Raw genomic sequence first — 15,692 nt, forward strand, 5'->3', positions numbered from 1 at the left:
TCCAGGTAGATAAGAGGCATTGACGAGAAGATCATCGCAGCACAAAACGCGGGATAAGCCTCCATGTTTGAGGCGCCTTAATGGGGCTTTGAGGCCCCTCAAGCAGGTTATTTAAAGACATCTCGAACAACACTTCACCTCAGAACTTCCAAATCGATTCTTCTTCAAGTACGCTGCGAACGAGACATTCCGATTGAGCTACGACAAGTCTCCGACGACCCGAAGCTTCAAGATTGTTATTTTTCATCGTCGGTATAATTGTTGTTTTAATTTTAACATTATACTTCATACTTGTACTGAACTTTACGAGATTATAGTTGTTGCCCAACGTAAACGCTCAACGAGCATGAGCCTTGGAGTAGGAGTCGCTCAAGGCTCTGAACCAAGTAAATAGCTTGTGTTCGTGTGTTGTTCTCTTTCTAATTCCGCTGCATTTACTCGAACGTTTTTTACAAATCCGAAATGAGTGAAAGCCACGAGCACTATTCACCCCCCCCCCCTCTAGCACTTCTCGATCCAACAGTTTCATCATAATCTAACTTTTCTACTTGGATGAACCCCTTCACCACTAGTCTAGCTTTATTTCTAACTATTTCACCTTTATCATCTAGTTTATTCCTAAAGACCCACTTAGTATCAATTATGGATTTATTTGTGGGTTTAGGTACTAGTTCCCAAACTTGGTTTCTCTCAAATTGGGCTAGTTCTTCTTTCATTGCAATTATCCAATCTGAGTTAGGTAGGGCTTCTTCTATAGTTTTGGGTTTAATTTTAGAGATAAGGGCTATTTGGCTTAGATTTCTATAAGATGATATAGTTCGAACTCCTAGGGTTGGGTCACCCAAAATTTGGTCATGTGGGTGGTTGATTCTTACCCTAGGTGGTCTTATTTCACCCAAAACTTGGTTCTTGTGATTCACTTGATTTAGGTCTAACTTCATTATTTTCATCATCTTCTATGTTTCTTGTATTTTCATTAATATTTTTATTGACTGAGTTAGGTAAATTATTTTCTTTATTAAAAATTACATTGGTTGTTTATTTAACTTTTAAGATTTTTGTTATAGACTCTGTAAGCCTTACTGGTAGTGGAGTACCCTAAAAAGATTTCTGTTTGTTGATTTTGATATAAATTTACCTAAATAGTCTTTAGTGTTTATGTGGACTTTACACTCAAATACCTTTAAATAATTTAAATTAAGAATTTTATTATAATATATTTCATAGGAGGTTTTATTGTAAAATTTATTAATTAATATTCTATTTTGAATATAACATACTGTGTTTACTGCTTCTGCCCACAATTAGTTACTTAGGTTATATTCATTTAGTATGGTTCTAGCAGCTTCTTGTAATGTTCTATTTTTTCGTTCTACTAGACCATTTTGTTGGAGAGTTTTAGGACATGAAAATTCATGATTATATCCATTAGTTTGATAAAATTTGGTAAACTTATGATTTTCAAATCCCCCCATGATCACTTCTAAGTCTTTTAATTTTTATATCTTTTTTATTTTCCATTAATTTACAAAAATTATTAAAAATTTTAAAGGTTTCATCCTTAGTTTTTAGGAATTTTACCTAAGTAAATCTTGAGTAATCGTCAATTATTACTAAATAGTATTGGTTTCTACTTAGTGACTTGGCTCCATGTGAATCAAATAAGTCTAAGTGTAGGAGCTCAAGTATTGAGTTGGTTCAATTTAGGTTGGTTAGATTATGGGTTGACTTAGTTTGTTTACCTTGTTGACAACCATTACAAATTGTATTTTCTAAACTTTTTAAGTTAGGTAGACCTCTAACTAAACCATTTTGATTCAATTTTGAAATGAGTCTGATGTGAGTGTGGCCCAGTCTTCTTTGCCACAATTTGGTTTCCTCTTATTGTGTCAAAAGACACTTTAGTGAGGAGGTTGGTAGGTCAATTGTATAAATATTATTTTTTCTAATTCCCTTAAGTGTAATTTTAGGATTTTTAATATTTTTAATTAAACATTCAAGGTTATAAAATGTTACTAAATATCCAGAGTCATACAGTTGATTTATGCTAAGTAAGTTAAAAATGAACTTATCAACTAATAGAACTTTTCGAATAATAAAATCGGAACTCAGTTTGATATTACATGTTCCGATTACCTTAAATTTTTCGTCATTGCCAAATAAAACTAACCCTAAATTCTTGAATTTTAGCTTGGTAAACTTCAATCGGTCTCCAGTCATGTGTCTGGAGCATCCACTATCCAACATCCATTGGTTCAAATCATTATGCTCCTACATATAAAGAATTTGATTTGGATCCAATTTTGACGGATTATAAGATAGTTTGATTGAATTCAATTCCTTAATTTTCCCTCTTACCTTGTCTAAGTTGTCAATCATGTTATACCTATGGATGATCATGAGATGGTTAATAGAATTTAATTTTAATTTGATTTGATTTAGGTTTAATTTGGTTTGATTAGTTTTAATTTAATTTAATTTTTATTTTAATTTGATTTGATTAGTTTTATTTTAATTTGATTTGATTAGTTTTATTTTAATTTGATTTGATTTGATTAGTTTTATTTTAATTTGATTTAATTGGCTTTAATTTAATTTGATTAGTTTTATTTTAATTTAATTTGATTAGTTTTATTTTAATTTAATTTGATTAGTTTTAATCTAATTTGATTTGATTTGATTAATTTTTATTTGATTTGATTTGATTTATTTTATTTTATTTTGATTTGATTAGTTTTATTTTAATTTTACTAATTTAACTTAACTACAACTCACCATTTTCTAGATTATCAATACGAGAACCTTATGGGTTTTGTGAGTTAGTTATTTTAATATTCAATTTAGATTAAAATCTAAGGATTGATTTATATTTGAGCTAGACTAAGGTTTAACAATTAGTCAATTAAATATTTATTTTAATAATTGACTTCCAGGCTGTAGCGAGACACTAGGTCTTCTTGGATATTAGAGCAACAACTACTTCTAGACAAAGTATTTTAAAGAAACTAAATATTTAATTTCTTTTTTGAGAATCCTTGGTCTAACTAAATAAGTGTTGATCAATCTTGAGTCCTTATTTATCATAATCTAGTCAAGTATAAGGAAAGCAGTCAATCAAACATCAAATAAATTTATTTAATAAAGATGGTCCTTCTATTGGCTCCCCCTAGATCATAGCCTCAATAAGGTATATCAAGGTAATGAATTTGATCCTTGGGGATTCAATATTGATCAAGTCCAACTTGATTAATCAGGTTGGACTTAGGGACTCATGCTTGGACTACTTTTCTATTTGTTCGATTAATAAGAGATAAGTAGGATTTAAATTTACGTTTGGCTTTATACCCAAGTTCGGATTGGTTGTATACGATCCTTGGTTTTCTAAGAATTAGGTCAAGGTTCTTGGAATCCAAAGTGAACCATTCCAATGAGTCCCTAAGTTCCTTGACTTGACTTTTCAAGTTAGAATTTTCTTCTTCACGTTGTTGGACTTGAGTTAAAGTTCCAGCTTGAACCGATTTGGTCAAGGAGCTTGACTTAGTCACTTCCTTGAGGGATTTGACCTCCTCTTGGACTTGACCTGAAGGTTGGATTTAGCCAGTTTTCTAGAAAAGTATGAGATCAGGTTATGAGATCTAATTAAGGAAATTCTTATAGTGGATTGGAAACCTTCTGAACCATATATGAGTCTGTGGCTTCACTCGAACTAAACTTTCGATTTTGTCTCGGACTTAGATTTGATGACTTTCTCTCGGGCTGGAAGTGTGAGGAAGCTAATCTGTTCGAGATCTTCATCGGAGTCTTCATATGACGATTCATCCCACGTTGCTTGTAGTGCCTTCTTTTTCCATTACTTCTTTGCTTCCTTCTGGTTTGGACAGTTCACCTTGATGTGTTCCCCTTCTTGTTCCAGCCTTAGTAGGTGACTTCAAACATTATTTTTGAGTTTGGGCTTGGTTGCGTCATCTTTCACTGGATCACCATTTTGATCTCACATTTTGTGAAGCCCTTCTTTTTCTTGTAAATTTTCGTACAAGGTTGACAAGCTCGGCGGTGATCTTGTCATCGTCTTCTGAGTCTGATTCATCTTCGGGAGCATGTTCGGTTCAACGCTTGATTTTTGGTTCTCACATTCTTGTACATATGACCAAAGCAATACCTCTCTTAACCGATAGTGCATTAATCTATTCCTGAAGTTCAAATTCTAAAATAGCTCATCTAATTTAATTAATGAAAGATCGTTAGATACTTTGTAAGCATCTACCATGGATGCCCACAAAGTATTCCTTGGAAAGAAATTAAGTGCGTACCTAATAATGTTGTGGTTTTTCATTTTCTGCCCGATCGTGTGGAGGCCGATGAGTAGATCTTGGATTCGGGCATGTAGTTGACTTGCCGATTCGCCATCCTATATTTTGATGTTATATAATTTATTAAGAATTAAATCTCCCTTACTTACCTTTGTGTTAGAGGTGTGCTCGTGCAGCTCAATTAATTTTAATCATAACTCCTTGGCGCTATTGAAGGGGTCGATCTGTTTCAGCTCTTCTTTGGTTAAGCCACATTGAAGAGTCTAGGTTGCTTTGGCATCAGCCTTGATCTTCTTTATTAGACTTGAGTCCCAGTTTTCACACAAAACTAGTCTTCCATTGTCGTCGAGTGGAAGCGTGAAGCTGGTTTGGATGATGATCTACATTTCGACTTGCATTTTGAGGTGATACTCCATTGGGCTCTTCCAATAGCCAAAATCCTCGTCGGAGAATAGTGGTGGCCGTGCAGTGCTATAGCCTTCTTGGTGAGTCATTTAGAAAAAGACTCTTGCAAAGACAAAAATGATGAAACATGTTCCAAGACTTAGTCTTGGATTAGCAGTGCGGCAGGAGAATAAGATAATAAATTGGCTTGAATGGTGTTGCACCATTTTCAAGAAAAAATTTGATGAATCAACAAATTTGTCAGGAGAGGTTATTAGACCAATCCTAACTTATAGCAAAAGTTTGAAAAAATAGACAAAAAAGTGAAAAAAAAATGTTCGAATGGTAGTTATACCGATTCAGAGCGGCTCCACTCTGATACCAATTGTAGGATTGAGACGTGCTAAAGGAAGATGAATAGCACTCGTGGCTTTTTCATACTTTTTGAAAAACAGTCATCAGAATCACGCAATGGAAATAGAAAGTAAAATAAAACAAAACTAACAAGTGTTAGTTTTACTTAGTTCGGAGTCTGTGACGACTCCTACTCCAAGGCCCGAGATCGCTGATTGCTTTCATTAGGCAATTCACTATCAATTTGGAAATTCTAATTACAAGGATGAGTACAATAAAAATATAATTTGAATGCTTTATAATAATTATACCGACAACTTTTGGAATTTAGAGAGTCTTACTTTCGGTATCAAAGTCACATCGCGGAGTCGCAAGATCGTCCTTGAAGCAGTATACAAGAGAAGAATTGTAAGAATGAGTTAGACTTGATGCACTGCTTGAAGAGGGCATTTATAAGTTGTTGAAAGAGCTTTCAACCTCCTTGAAGGCGCCTCCATCTCGAATCTTATCCTCACAGCTTTGGTCATCTATAACATCCACTTTCCACTAATTTTATCTCTTTAAAGGCGCCTTCAAGCGCATGGAAGGCGCTTTCCATCTCATCTCCAAGGCACCTGGAAGGCGCCTTCACGCCTCTCTGCGCAAGCTTTAGGTGAAACCTTCCGAGGCACCTCCAGCACCCCCAGAGGCGCATTAAGCCCTATTCTTCCGAGTCTTTTATGTCCTTTTTGCTCCCTGCAAGATACGTTAGTCCAAAATATCAAACATACCCTATAAAACAAAGTTAGCATAATACATAATGATTAATAGAATTGTTTGACAGTCGTTGAACTGTCCGATTCTGACTTTCAGATTTTTCGAAAAACCTAGGTTGAACCGACACCTACTGTTCCATCAACGTGGAATGTGTCCTCACATACTCCTCTCAGGAGAAATTACCTTTTCCTAGACCGGTCCTCCAGACTGACTAGACTTTTGTTCAGCATCCGAGACGTCAGGACTTCATGCTAAACGTCCGATCCTGACCCGTTCATTCTTCCACCCAGTATCTGCAACCCCCGGGATTTTCACCTAGAGTCCTCGACTCTAGGATTTTACTTGACATCATTGACCTGCTAAGACTTTGCTCAGTCCCCCAGACCAGGACTTCATTTTCTAACTACAGCTAGGACTTTTCACCTGCCTAGACTCCACTAGAACTTTCCTACAAACTTAGGCTTTCCAACTGCTTGGTTTCACTCACCAAGACTTTCCAATCTGCTTGGCTTTACTCACCAACACTTTTTATATCTACCTAGCTTTACTCACTAGGGTTTTTCATCACCTAACTTCACTCACTAGGATTTTTCAATTTGCCTGGCTTCACTCATGAGAACTTTCCACACCAAGTGTCCGATCAATACAAACCCACTTGGATTTTCTTCTTCTGCCAACCTTCCTGTTGGACTTGCCCTTGCCTAAATTCCAGTTAGGACTTTTTAGTTAATTATCCGGTCAATACTAACCTACTTGACTCTTCTACACATCAAGTTAGTTAACTCTTGACCAGAAGGGAATTGCATCAACAATCTCCCCAAATGGATAATTACACTAGCAATCTCCGAAACATATATTGTCAAAAATCTGGTTAGTCATGACCTATTTGACTCCTTTCTCTCATATTATCAAACATCAAAACCCAAGCTCAGCCAATTTGAACTTAGTCAACTTGGTCAACATTGACCTAGGGAAATTGCACCAACAATCTTCTCCTCTTTAATGTTTCATAATACGTTTAAGTTAGGCTCATCCACTAGCCTCATCTTCTTCATCATGCCAAGGCATAAATGAGGGTTTTCTTCATTCTCACCCTTTCATGAGGATTTTCTAACTTAAACCCTACATTCTCCCCCTTTGACACACATCAAAAACTCTTCTCCTAAAGAGTTATCCACTTTTTATTCACAACATTACAATGAAGGTCTCATACCCTTCATTGTACCCTATGCTTACCCTTGAGCATACACAACATGGCAATGAAGATTTCCCATCTCCCCTTGTTTTCCAATGCTCAACCTTGAGCATTAACAATGAAGGTTTCCACCTTTCATTGTTTCGTTGTTTACAAATAATATCTAAATCATGTCTTTAAAGAGTAGCTCCCCCTCAAAACATGCTCTAATTTTCGTCATTGCACCAACGATGACTTAGAATTCTTAAACCTTTAGGAAACCTAAAATTTAAGGTTATGAGGTTCAAAAAATCAACTTTGAAACTAAACCTCATCCTAAACTCCAACTTAGTCTTCTTTAACCATTACTCTCTTGTTTCTTCAAGAAAACTACCTTTAAATACATATAAATGCATTTTATAGCATTAGGGATGGTTAGCAAGACTAAAATGGATTAATGGATTGCAATCAGACCATTTAAACAAAAAATAAAATCCCTAATCTATTGGTTTCAGCTACCAATCGATTACAATCTATATGAGTCGATTGAAGTTGGGATTTAATAGATTACCGAGTGCTAATCGATTACCCTAATCGATTAGTACCATTTAATCGATCACTTGATCAATTCCATGAGCCTCTGTGATCATGAAAATGTATCCTAATCGATTGCCCTAATCGATTGGGGTGTGGTAATCAATTGGCCCAATTTATTACCATAACTGAATTTTTGAAATCGATTTCAACCAAATTTTAGAAATACATAAATAATTTTATAAAATTTCAAAAATCATGAAAATTTGTGTAGACATTACTATGTTATATACAATCATGGGAAAATAGTTTTTAAGAACATAATTCTTATTTTCAAAGATTAACACAAACTAAAAAATCTTGAAAACTTTAACATTTTGCTCTAATTTGTGTCTTACTACAAAATGGTGATTCCTATCAAAAGATAGCATTCACCATGGTTTTCCAAACGTATTTTGAAATGATTTTCAAAAATGATTTTCAAAAATAATTTTCAATCATGTTCTTTGGGCTAAATGTACATGACTTGTACATTAGCTTTTCCAATGATTGGGTAACACATAATCTATGTGTTTTGATAAAATTGAAACTCAAAAATGCACTTAATCAATATCTTGAGTTTTGTTCATCTTCTTAATATCCCACTTATATCTAATATGTACTAAAATGCATGCAAGTTAACTTATGGTCTTTGTGAGATGTAAATATTGGTTTTCCCTAATCTAAGGGTTCATGCATATTTATCTAGGTATTTAAATTGTGATCATCCACCTAGGATGTCATTTGTTAACTAATATCATTGCCCTTAATTACAAGGATTTAAAGTAATGCATGATGATTTATGGCATACATCAAAATGAATAATTTTTAAAAGAAAACATAATATAACTACATGATGTATGTATGACATGACATATGATATTTTTTTCATAATGATATGAATGCAAAATATGATATCATGGCATATGATGGGCAATTAATCATGGCAAGTTATCATAAATGAAATACCTAGATTATCTATCTAAGTGTTTCTATCCTTAAACCATTTGATAAACTAGGAATAACCTAAGTTGCTCGTTTTTCTCACAAGAAAATGTCAAAATCCTAACTTGGCATTTCTTATGCCAATTTAGTTAAGCTCAAATCTTCAAATTTTGGCACACTTTACTCTTCCAAAGAGTAAACAATTACACCTCCGAGTGTCAATTTCTTCAAGGTTAGGTTAACTACCCTTTCAATTAGAGTTGACACTCTCTAAAATCATCTAGAATGTAGAGAACACACTCTTATGAATCCAAAATCTATTGGTGCTCCTTGGGTGTGCTAGGTACTCACTAGAGATAATTTCCCTAGTTACCTTCCTAATAACCGTCCTAGTCTTCTTCGAAGCCTTGGTCACACTTATCTTCTCTAGGTCAACTCTTGGGATAATTTCTCTTGTGACCTTCCTAGTGACTTTTTTAGACTTCCTTGAAGCCTTAGTCACATCGATCTTTGCAAGATAAACTCTAGGGATAGCCTCCCTTGTAACATTGACTCAACCACTTAACCTAGGGTTAGTTCCATAGTTATATGGAACCCTATGGTATGAAGCCACATCTTTCTTGCTTTTTGGTTTGTATCCCAAATCTCTATGGCCATTGGATGATTTTTGTCTATCTATCCCTAGTTTATGCTTAGTTGACCTCCTAAAAATAGTTTTCATTCCTTTTAGGGTCTTTTCTAATTTATCAAGTCTTGACCTCAAGACTTAATTTTCCATCCTTAAATCCTCAAATTTGATTTTTCATTAAATCCTTAAGTTTTCCTTTTCTTAGTCACATATCTAATTTCCTTAGAATTGTTTCCTAAACTATTTTCTACCTTCCTATCCTTAGGTGAGATAGTCCTAGCATGATATGAAACATATTTTTTCTTACTCCTATCATACTTTCTATTTTTATGATAAATAGCATTAAAATGATATAAACTTGATCTAGCATGCTTTTTATCATTACTCAAAGGAATTGCATTAATAAATGATACATTGGGTTTGCTCCTAAGAGCTCCTCCTTGAGTTGAGCTTCCTCCTGGGACCTTGGTCGTTTCCTCCCCTTAGGAAATTGACTCCGATAATGTCTTTTTTGGTTGCAAGAAAAGCACACAATGTGCTCCTTGCCTTTTGTACAATAGGGCCGACTTCCTTGAGCTTCTCCTTAGTCTTGGGTGTCACTTGACTCTTCTTCTTGGTCAACTTGAGACACTTACTCTTGTAATGTCCACTTTCCCTAGACTCAAAGCAAATAATATGATATTTATTATTAACAATTGAAATTATTATACCTTTTCTTGTAGGGGTGACACATGATCCTCCATTTAGCTTTTCTTGACTTGTGGAGGTAGCACCATCTTCCTCTTCATTTGACCTGGAGGTAGAAGCTTCTTCTTGCTCTAGTGTCAACGAATGATGCTCCCTCTCAATCCTTGAGGTGGAGGCTTCTTGAATTTCCTCCTCGAATATTGAGCACCTCTCGACCTCCAAATCCTCATGCACATCAAACAAAGAGTATGTCCCTTTGCCTTTGTCTTGACGCTCTCTTGAGGATGGATCTTCTTCAATTCTCCTCCTTTAGAAGATGACCATTTCTCAACCTCCAAACCTTCTTCTTCGTGATCCAATGAGTCTCCCTCTATGGATTCTTCTTGATTTGGTGCAATGAAGGGGACCATGAATCTTCGTCAATTTACTCCAAAGCTCCTTGGCGTCTTGGTATTCCCTAATTTGGCTCAATTTGTTGCTCAGCAATAGATTGACTAACAATTTAGTTACTTTGTCATTTTCCTCTCTTCTTTGGATTTGTTCCTTACTCCAATTACTCTTTGTGATGATTTTGCCTTTGCTATCCCTTAGAGCTTCAAAGTCTTCCATTAGAGAAAACCATTGCTCTATCTTCGCCATCATGAAATTCTCAATCCTTGATTACCAAATATAAAAGCTTATCAATGTGCATGGTGGAGTCTAATCTCCCCAATGCTAATAAGATGGATTTACTTGGTATCCACCTCAAACGAGGTGACTAATCCAAGGATCTGACCCTCTCTCACACATCCACTATGAAAGAGATCCTTCTTGGAAATAATCCGGAGGTGGAGAAGCCTCGTACAAGCTCACATACAAAGAAGATGCAAGAAGAGAAAGATACAAGCTGATACAAATAAAATCTTACAAGATTTACAATGATGAAACCCTAGCTTGCTCTCTTCTTGCTTGTAGACAATCTTGACTAACTTGAAAGTATAGCAACACATCTTTCTAAGTCTCCAAGAACTAGTGTGTAGTTGTCGAGAATCTGTGTCAAGCATTGGCTTCAAAGTCTCAACAAAAAATCCTTTTCTGGGTTCACTTGACATCTCTAATCAATTCAGCTTTTCCCTAATCGATTATCATGTCATCTGATCATTCGCGCACCTGTAAAAAGGCTCTTTTTAACTCTAATTTATTAGTGAGGCATTCCAATCGATTCAGAGAGCTTTAATCGATTACCCAATCAATTCTGCAACTCTCTGTTTACTCATGAAAAGGTATTAATCAATTAGCCCAATCGATTAACTCTTCTTAATCGATTGCCTCAATCAATTCTCTCTTCTCACAACAAAATACTGCCTAACAGATTAACCTAATCAATTAAGCATGGCCAAAATCGATTGCTCAATCGATTCTGCTACCTTCTATTCTCGGAAACAACCTGCCCTAATCGATTAGATCAATGGATTAGGCTTAGCCCAATTGATTGACCAATCGATTCAGGCCTGTTTCTGTGTTCTCACAAGAACATTCTAATCGATTACACAATCGATTAGCTTAGGTCCAATCGATTGTCTCAATTAATTGCACAACCCTAACTTGCTTCATCTAAGTCTAGGGTTCTTTTGCCCAACATCTGGTCAACCATGACCTACTGGCACTTGTACATCAAGTGTCCAGTCAATCCTTTGGCCCACTTGGACTTTTCTCCTTGTGCCAAGTGTCTGATCAATCCTTTGACCCACATGGACTTTCCAATCACCAAATGTTTGATCAACTATTGACCCATCTGGACTTCTCTACTCGTGCTAAATGTTCGGTTAGCCTTGACCCACTTGGACTTCAACTGTCTGACTTCACTCACCAAGACTTCAACTGTCTCACTTCACTCACCAGGACTTTCTCATTGCCTAGCTTCACTCACTAGGGCTTTCCAACTTCCTAACTTCACTCACCAAGACTTTCTAATCTACCTGGCTTCACTCACCAGGATTTTCCAATCTACCTGGCTTCACTCACTAAGGCTTTTCACTTGGCTTCACTCACCAGGACTTTTCATATCTACCAAGCTTTACTCGCTAGGCTTTTCATCTCCTAGCTTCACTCGCTAAGATTTTCTAATTTACCTGGCTTCACTCATCAGGACTTTTCACACCAAGTGTCCAGTCAACATTGACCCACTTGGATTTTCTTCTTCTGCCAACCTTCCTGTTGGACTTGCCCTTACCTAAACTCCAGTTAGAATTTTTTAGTCAAGTATTCGATCAATACTAACCTACCTGACTCTTCTATACATCAAACTGGTCATCTCTTGACCAAAACGGAATTACACTAATGATCTCCCCAAATGGACAATTGCACCAGCAATCTCCAAAACACATATCGTTAAATATCCGATCAGTCGTGACCTATTTGACTCCTTCCTCTCATATTGTCAAACATCAAAACTCAAGCTTAGCTCATTCAAGCTTAGTCAATTTGGTCAACATTGACCTAGGGAAATTGCACCAACAAAGATCACGGTTGTGGTAGCAACCTCTCCTTTGTACATGGGTCAAGCGTGTACTATATCATCATGTCCTTTTCAGGACTCAAACTCCCGTGAATCAGATATAGTCAGGATCAAGATCTCAATTGTGGTATATAGCAACCTCCCCTTTACATAAGGGTTGAGCGCATACCGTATCATCATATCATTTTCAGCACCCAAACTCCCATGAATCGGACATAGTCAAGATCAAGATCCTAGCTACGATAGCAACCTCCCATTCGTACAACCGTTGAACACGTACAGTATCACCATATTATTTTCAAGACTCAAACTCCTTCGACTTAGACATAGTAAATTGGGGTTGAGATCTTAGCTGCAGAAGCAATCTCCCCTTCGCACAAGGATCAAGTGCATATCATATCATCGTGTCCTTTTTAGAGCCTAAACTCCCCTTACTTGACATAATCATGGTTGAGATCTTGGATGTGGTAGCAACCTCCCCTTCGCACAATGGTTGAGTGTATACCGTATCGTCATGTCCTTTTCAAGACCCAAACTCCTCGACTCGAAGATAGTCAGGGTTAAGATCCCGGCTATAGTAGCAACCTCCCCTTCGCATAAGAGTCAAGCGCGTAAGTATCGTTTTGTCCTTTCAGGGTCTAAACTCCTTTGACTCGGATATAGTCAGGGTCGAGATCCCAGCTACGGTAACAACCTCCCCTTCGTACAAGGGTCAAGTGCGTATCATATTGTCATATCCTTTTTAGGGCCCAAACTCTCCCGATTCGAGCATAGTTAGGGTTGAAATTCTGATTGCTATAGTGACCTCCCTTTCACACAAGAGTTGAACGTGTATCGTATTGCCATGTCCATTTTAGGGCTCAAATTCCTCTAACTCAACCATAGTCAGGGTCTAGATCCCGACCGCGGTAGCAACCTCCCTTCGCACAAGGGTTAAGTGTCTATCATATCACCATGTCCTTTTCAGGACCTAAACTCGCTCGGCTCAGGTATAATCAAGGTTGAGATCCCGACTACGATAACAACCTCCCCTTCGCATAAGAGTCAAGCACGTACAGTATTGTCATATCTTTTTCAAGGTTCAAACTTCCCCAATTTGAATATAGTTAGAGTCGAGATCCTAGCTTAAGTATCAACCTCCCATTCGCACAAGAGTCAAGCATATACCATATCATCATGTCTTTTTTATGGCTCAAATTCTCGTAAGTAGGACATAATCGGGGTCGAGATCTCGGCTGCAATAGCTATCTCCCCTTCTCATAGGGGTTGAGTGAGTACCATACCTGATGTGTACAATTCGTAAGTACACGGTTTCCATCAAGTAATAAAAAATATTAAACCACATGAATTTGATATAAGCACTAGAGACCAATCATAGTGAATTAACTAAACAACTGAGATTTGAATATCTATGTACTTAAGTAGAGAGAAGTAAAGTAAGAAAAAAGCGAGAGAGACAGTAAAGAGAATGGTTGAGGAAATTGGTTAAAGAAAACGTTCTAAGAACTTAGTTTCATTGTGATGCTAATCAATATACAAAGAATTACTTATTACACATCCTCTATCCCTATGCACATGTAAGAAGTTCAATTGAATACCGACTCTACCCTGCGATAGTTGTGACTAAGTGTTACTTCTATTAGTATCTTATGCTATCAAGTATGAGTGGCCACCTAGGAAGTCTGGTTAAAGGGATACCTTTGTAACTAGGATCCCCGGTCATACAACTATAAGAATAAACTAAACACTTAATAACATAGATTTAAAAATAACCCATTAAACCTAATACAATACTTTCTTGTAGGGAATTATCCTCCCTTTCAAGGTGATACTCTAGATGCCCGATTAAAGGGATACCCTTGTCACTAGGGCCCTCGATCATACTATCTAGAGAATCCCCTCTATAAGGTGAACAAAATAATACAATTATTCAATCATACATGAGCTTCAAGCATAAACACACTATACACACATAAGATCAAATGAATATAATTCATAAGCAATGTCATATGGATAGGAAATTGGCAAATCCAAAGAGTAAACATCCATTACACATCACAACTACTCCCTCAATCCTAACACAATGAGATATACTCCATGACAAGAGGAGATAAATCCAAAAATACTAAAATTGAAGCTTAAAACCCAATCTAAAGAGAAGAGGGAGAAAAGTTTATTCAAGACGTCGAGTGATCTTCAGATCCAATCTTATGCTTCCGGAGTCAAAGGAGATGACAAAAATAGTTTCATATCTTCGATTGGAGTGTGAAAGGGGCATAGATCTGGACTAAGATCAGTCTCTCAGGAGGGAGAACCTTCCTCCTTGAAAAGGGGAAGAACTGCCCTTTTATAGAGCTGGGCACGACACTGCACAGGACCCATGTCACGGTCAAAGCTTGAAGCTGCTCTACTGGAATGGCACGGTCGGGATGTGAATCCATTCAGCTAGAATGGCATGGCCATGCCAAAAGGAACGACCACACCTTAGATTGGCTCTGGAGATTTGGTACATCCATGCCTTTTAGCACGGCCCAACCTTGTTTTACCTCTGGAAATTTGGCATGGCTGTGTAAAACCATACAGTCCAAGCTTAGTTGCACTCTGGTGGAGTGGTATGGTTGTACCCTTTAGCATGACCATATGTTGCTTGCCCACGGATGTAGAGCCACGATTATGTGGAATCACATGGTCAGGCTTTGCTCTTCTTCTTTGATCTCTCAAAAGCACGTCTCAATACCATTTTCGCTCCAAAAATATATTCTGTCAACAGAAAAATAAACAAAGAGTATATCTCCAACAAAGGAAATAATTATGCTAAAAATATGATAAAGAGTTGTGAAATTGCATAGAACATACACAAAGAAAGTAAGTGTATGTACGTTAAAACATGTATAAAAGTATATATATTCTATGTATATCAGTATTACCATGTGTTTTTCAAGGCCTAAACTCCCTCGATTTGGACATAGTGAAGCTCGAGATCCCGACTACAATAGCAACCTCCCCTTCACAAAGGGGTCAAGCACATACCGTATTGTCATATCTTTTTCAAGGCTAAAATTATCCCGACTCTGATATAGTCAAGGTTGAGATCCTGGTTGCGGTAGCAAAGTTCCCTTCCCATATGGTCGAGAGTGTACCATATCATCATGTCATTTTCAAGGTCCAAACTCCCCTGACTCAAACATAGTTAGGATCGAGATCCCAGGTACAATAGTGACCTCCCATATGTATAAGGGTTGAGTGCATATCTTATCATTATGTCCTTTCTATGGTCCAAACTTTCCTGACTTACGCATAATCAAAGTCAAGATCTCAGCTGCAATAGCAACCTTCCCTTCATACAAGGGTCGTATTGTCCTTGGTTGCTACAACATTGACAAA

The sequence above is a fragment of the Zingiber officinale genome, chromosome 5B (genome assembly GCF_018446385.1).
Source record: "Zingiber officinale cultivar Zhangliang chromosome 5B, Zo_v1.1, whole genome shotgun sequence".
Classification (NCBI taxonomy): domain Eukaryota; kingdom Viridiplantae; phylum Streptophyta; class Magnoliopsida; order Zingiberales; family Zingiberaceae; genus Zingiber; species Zingiber officinale.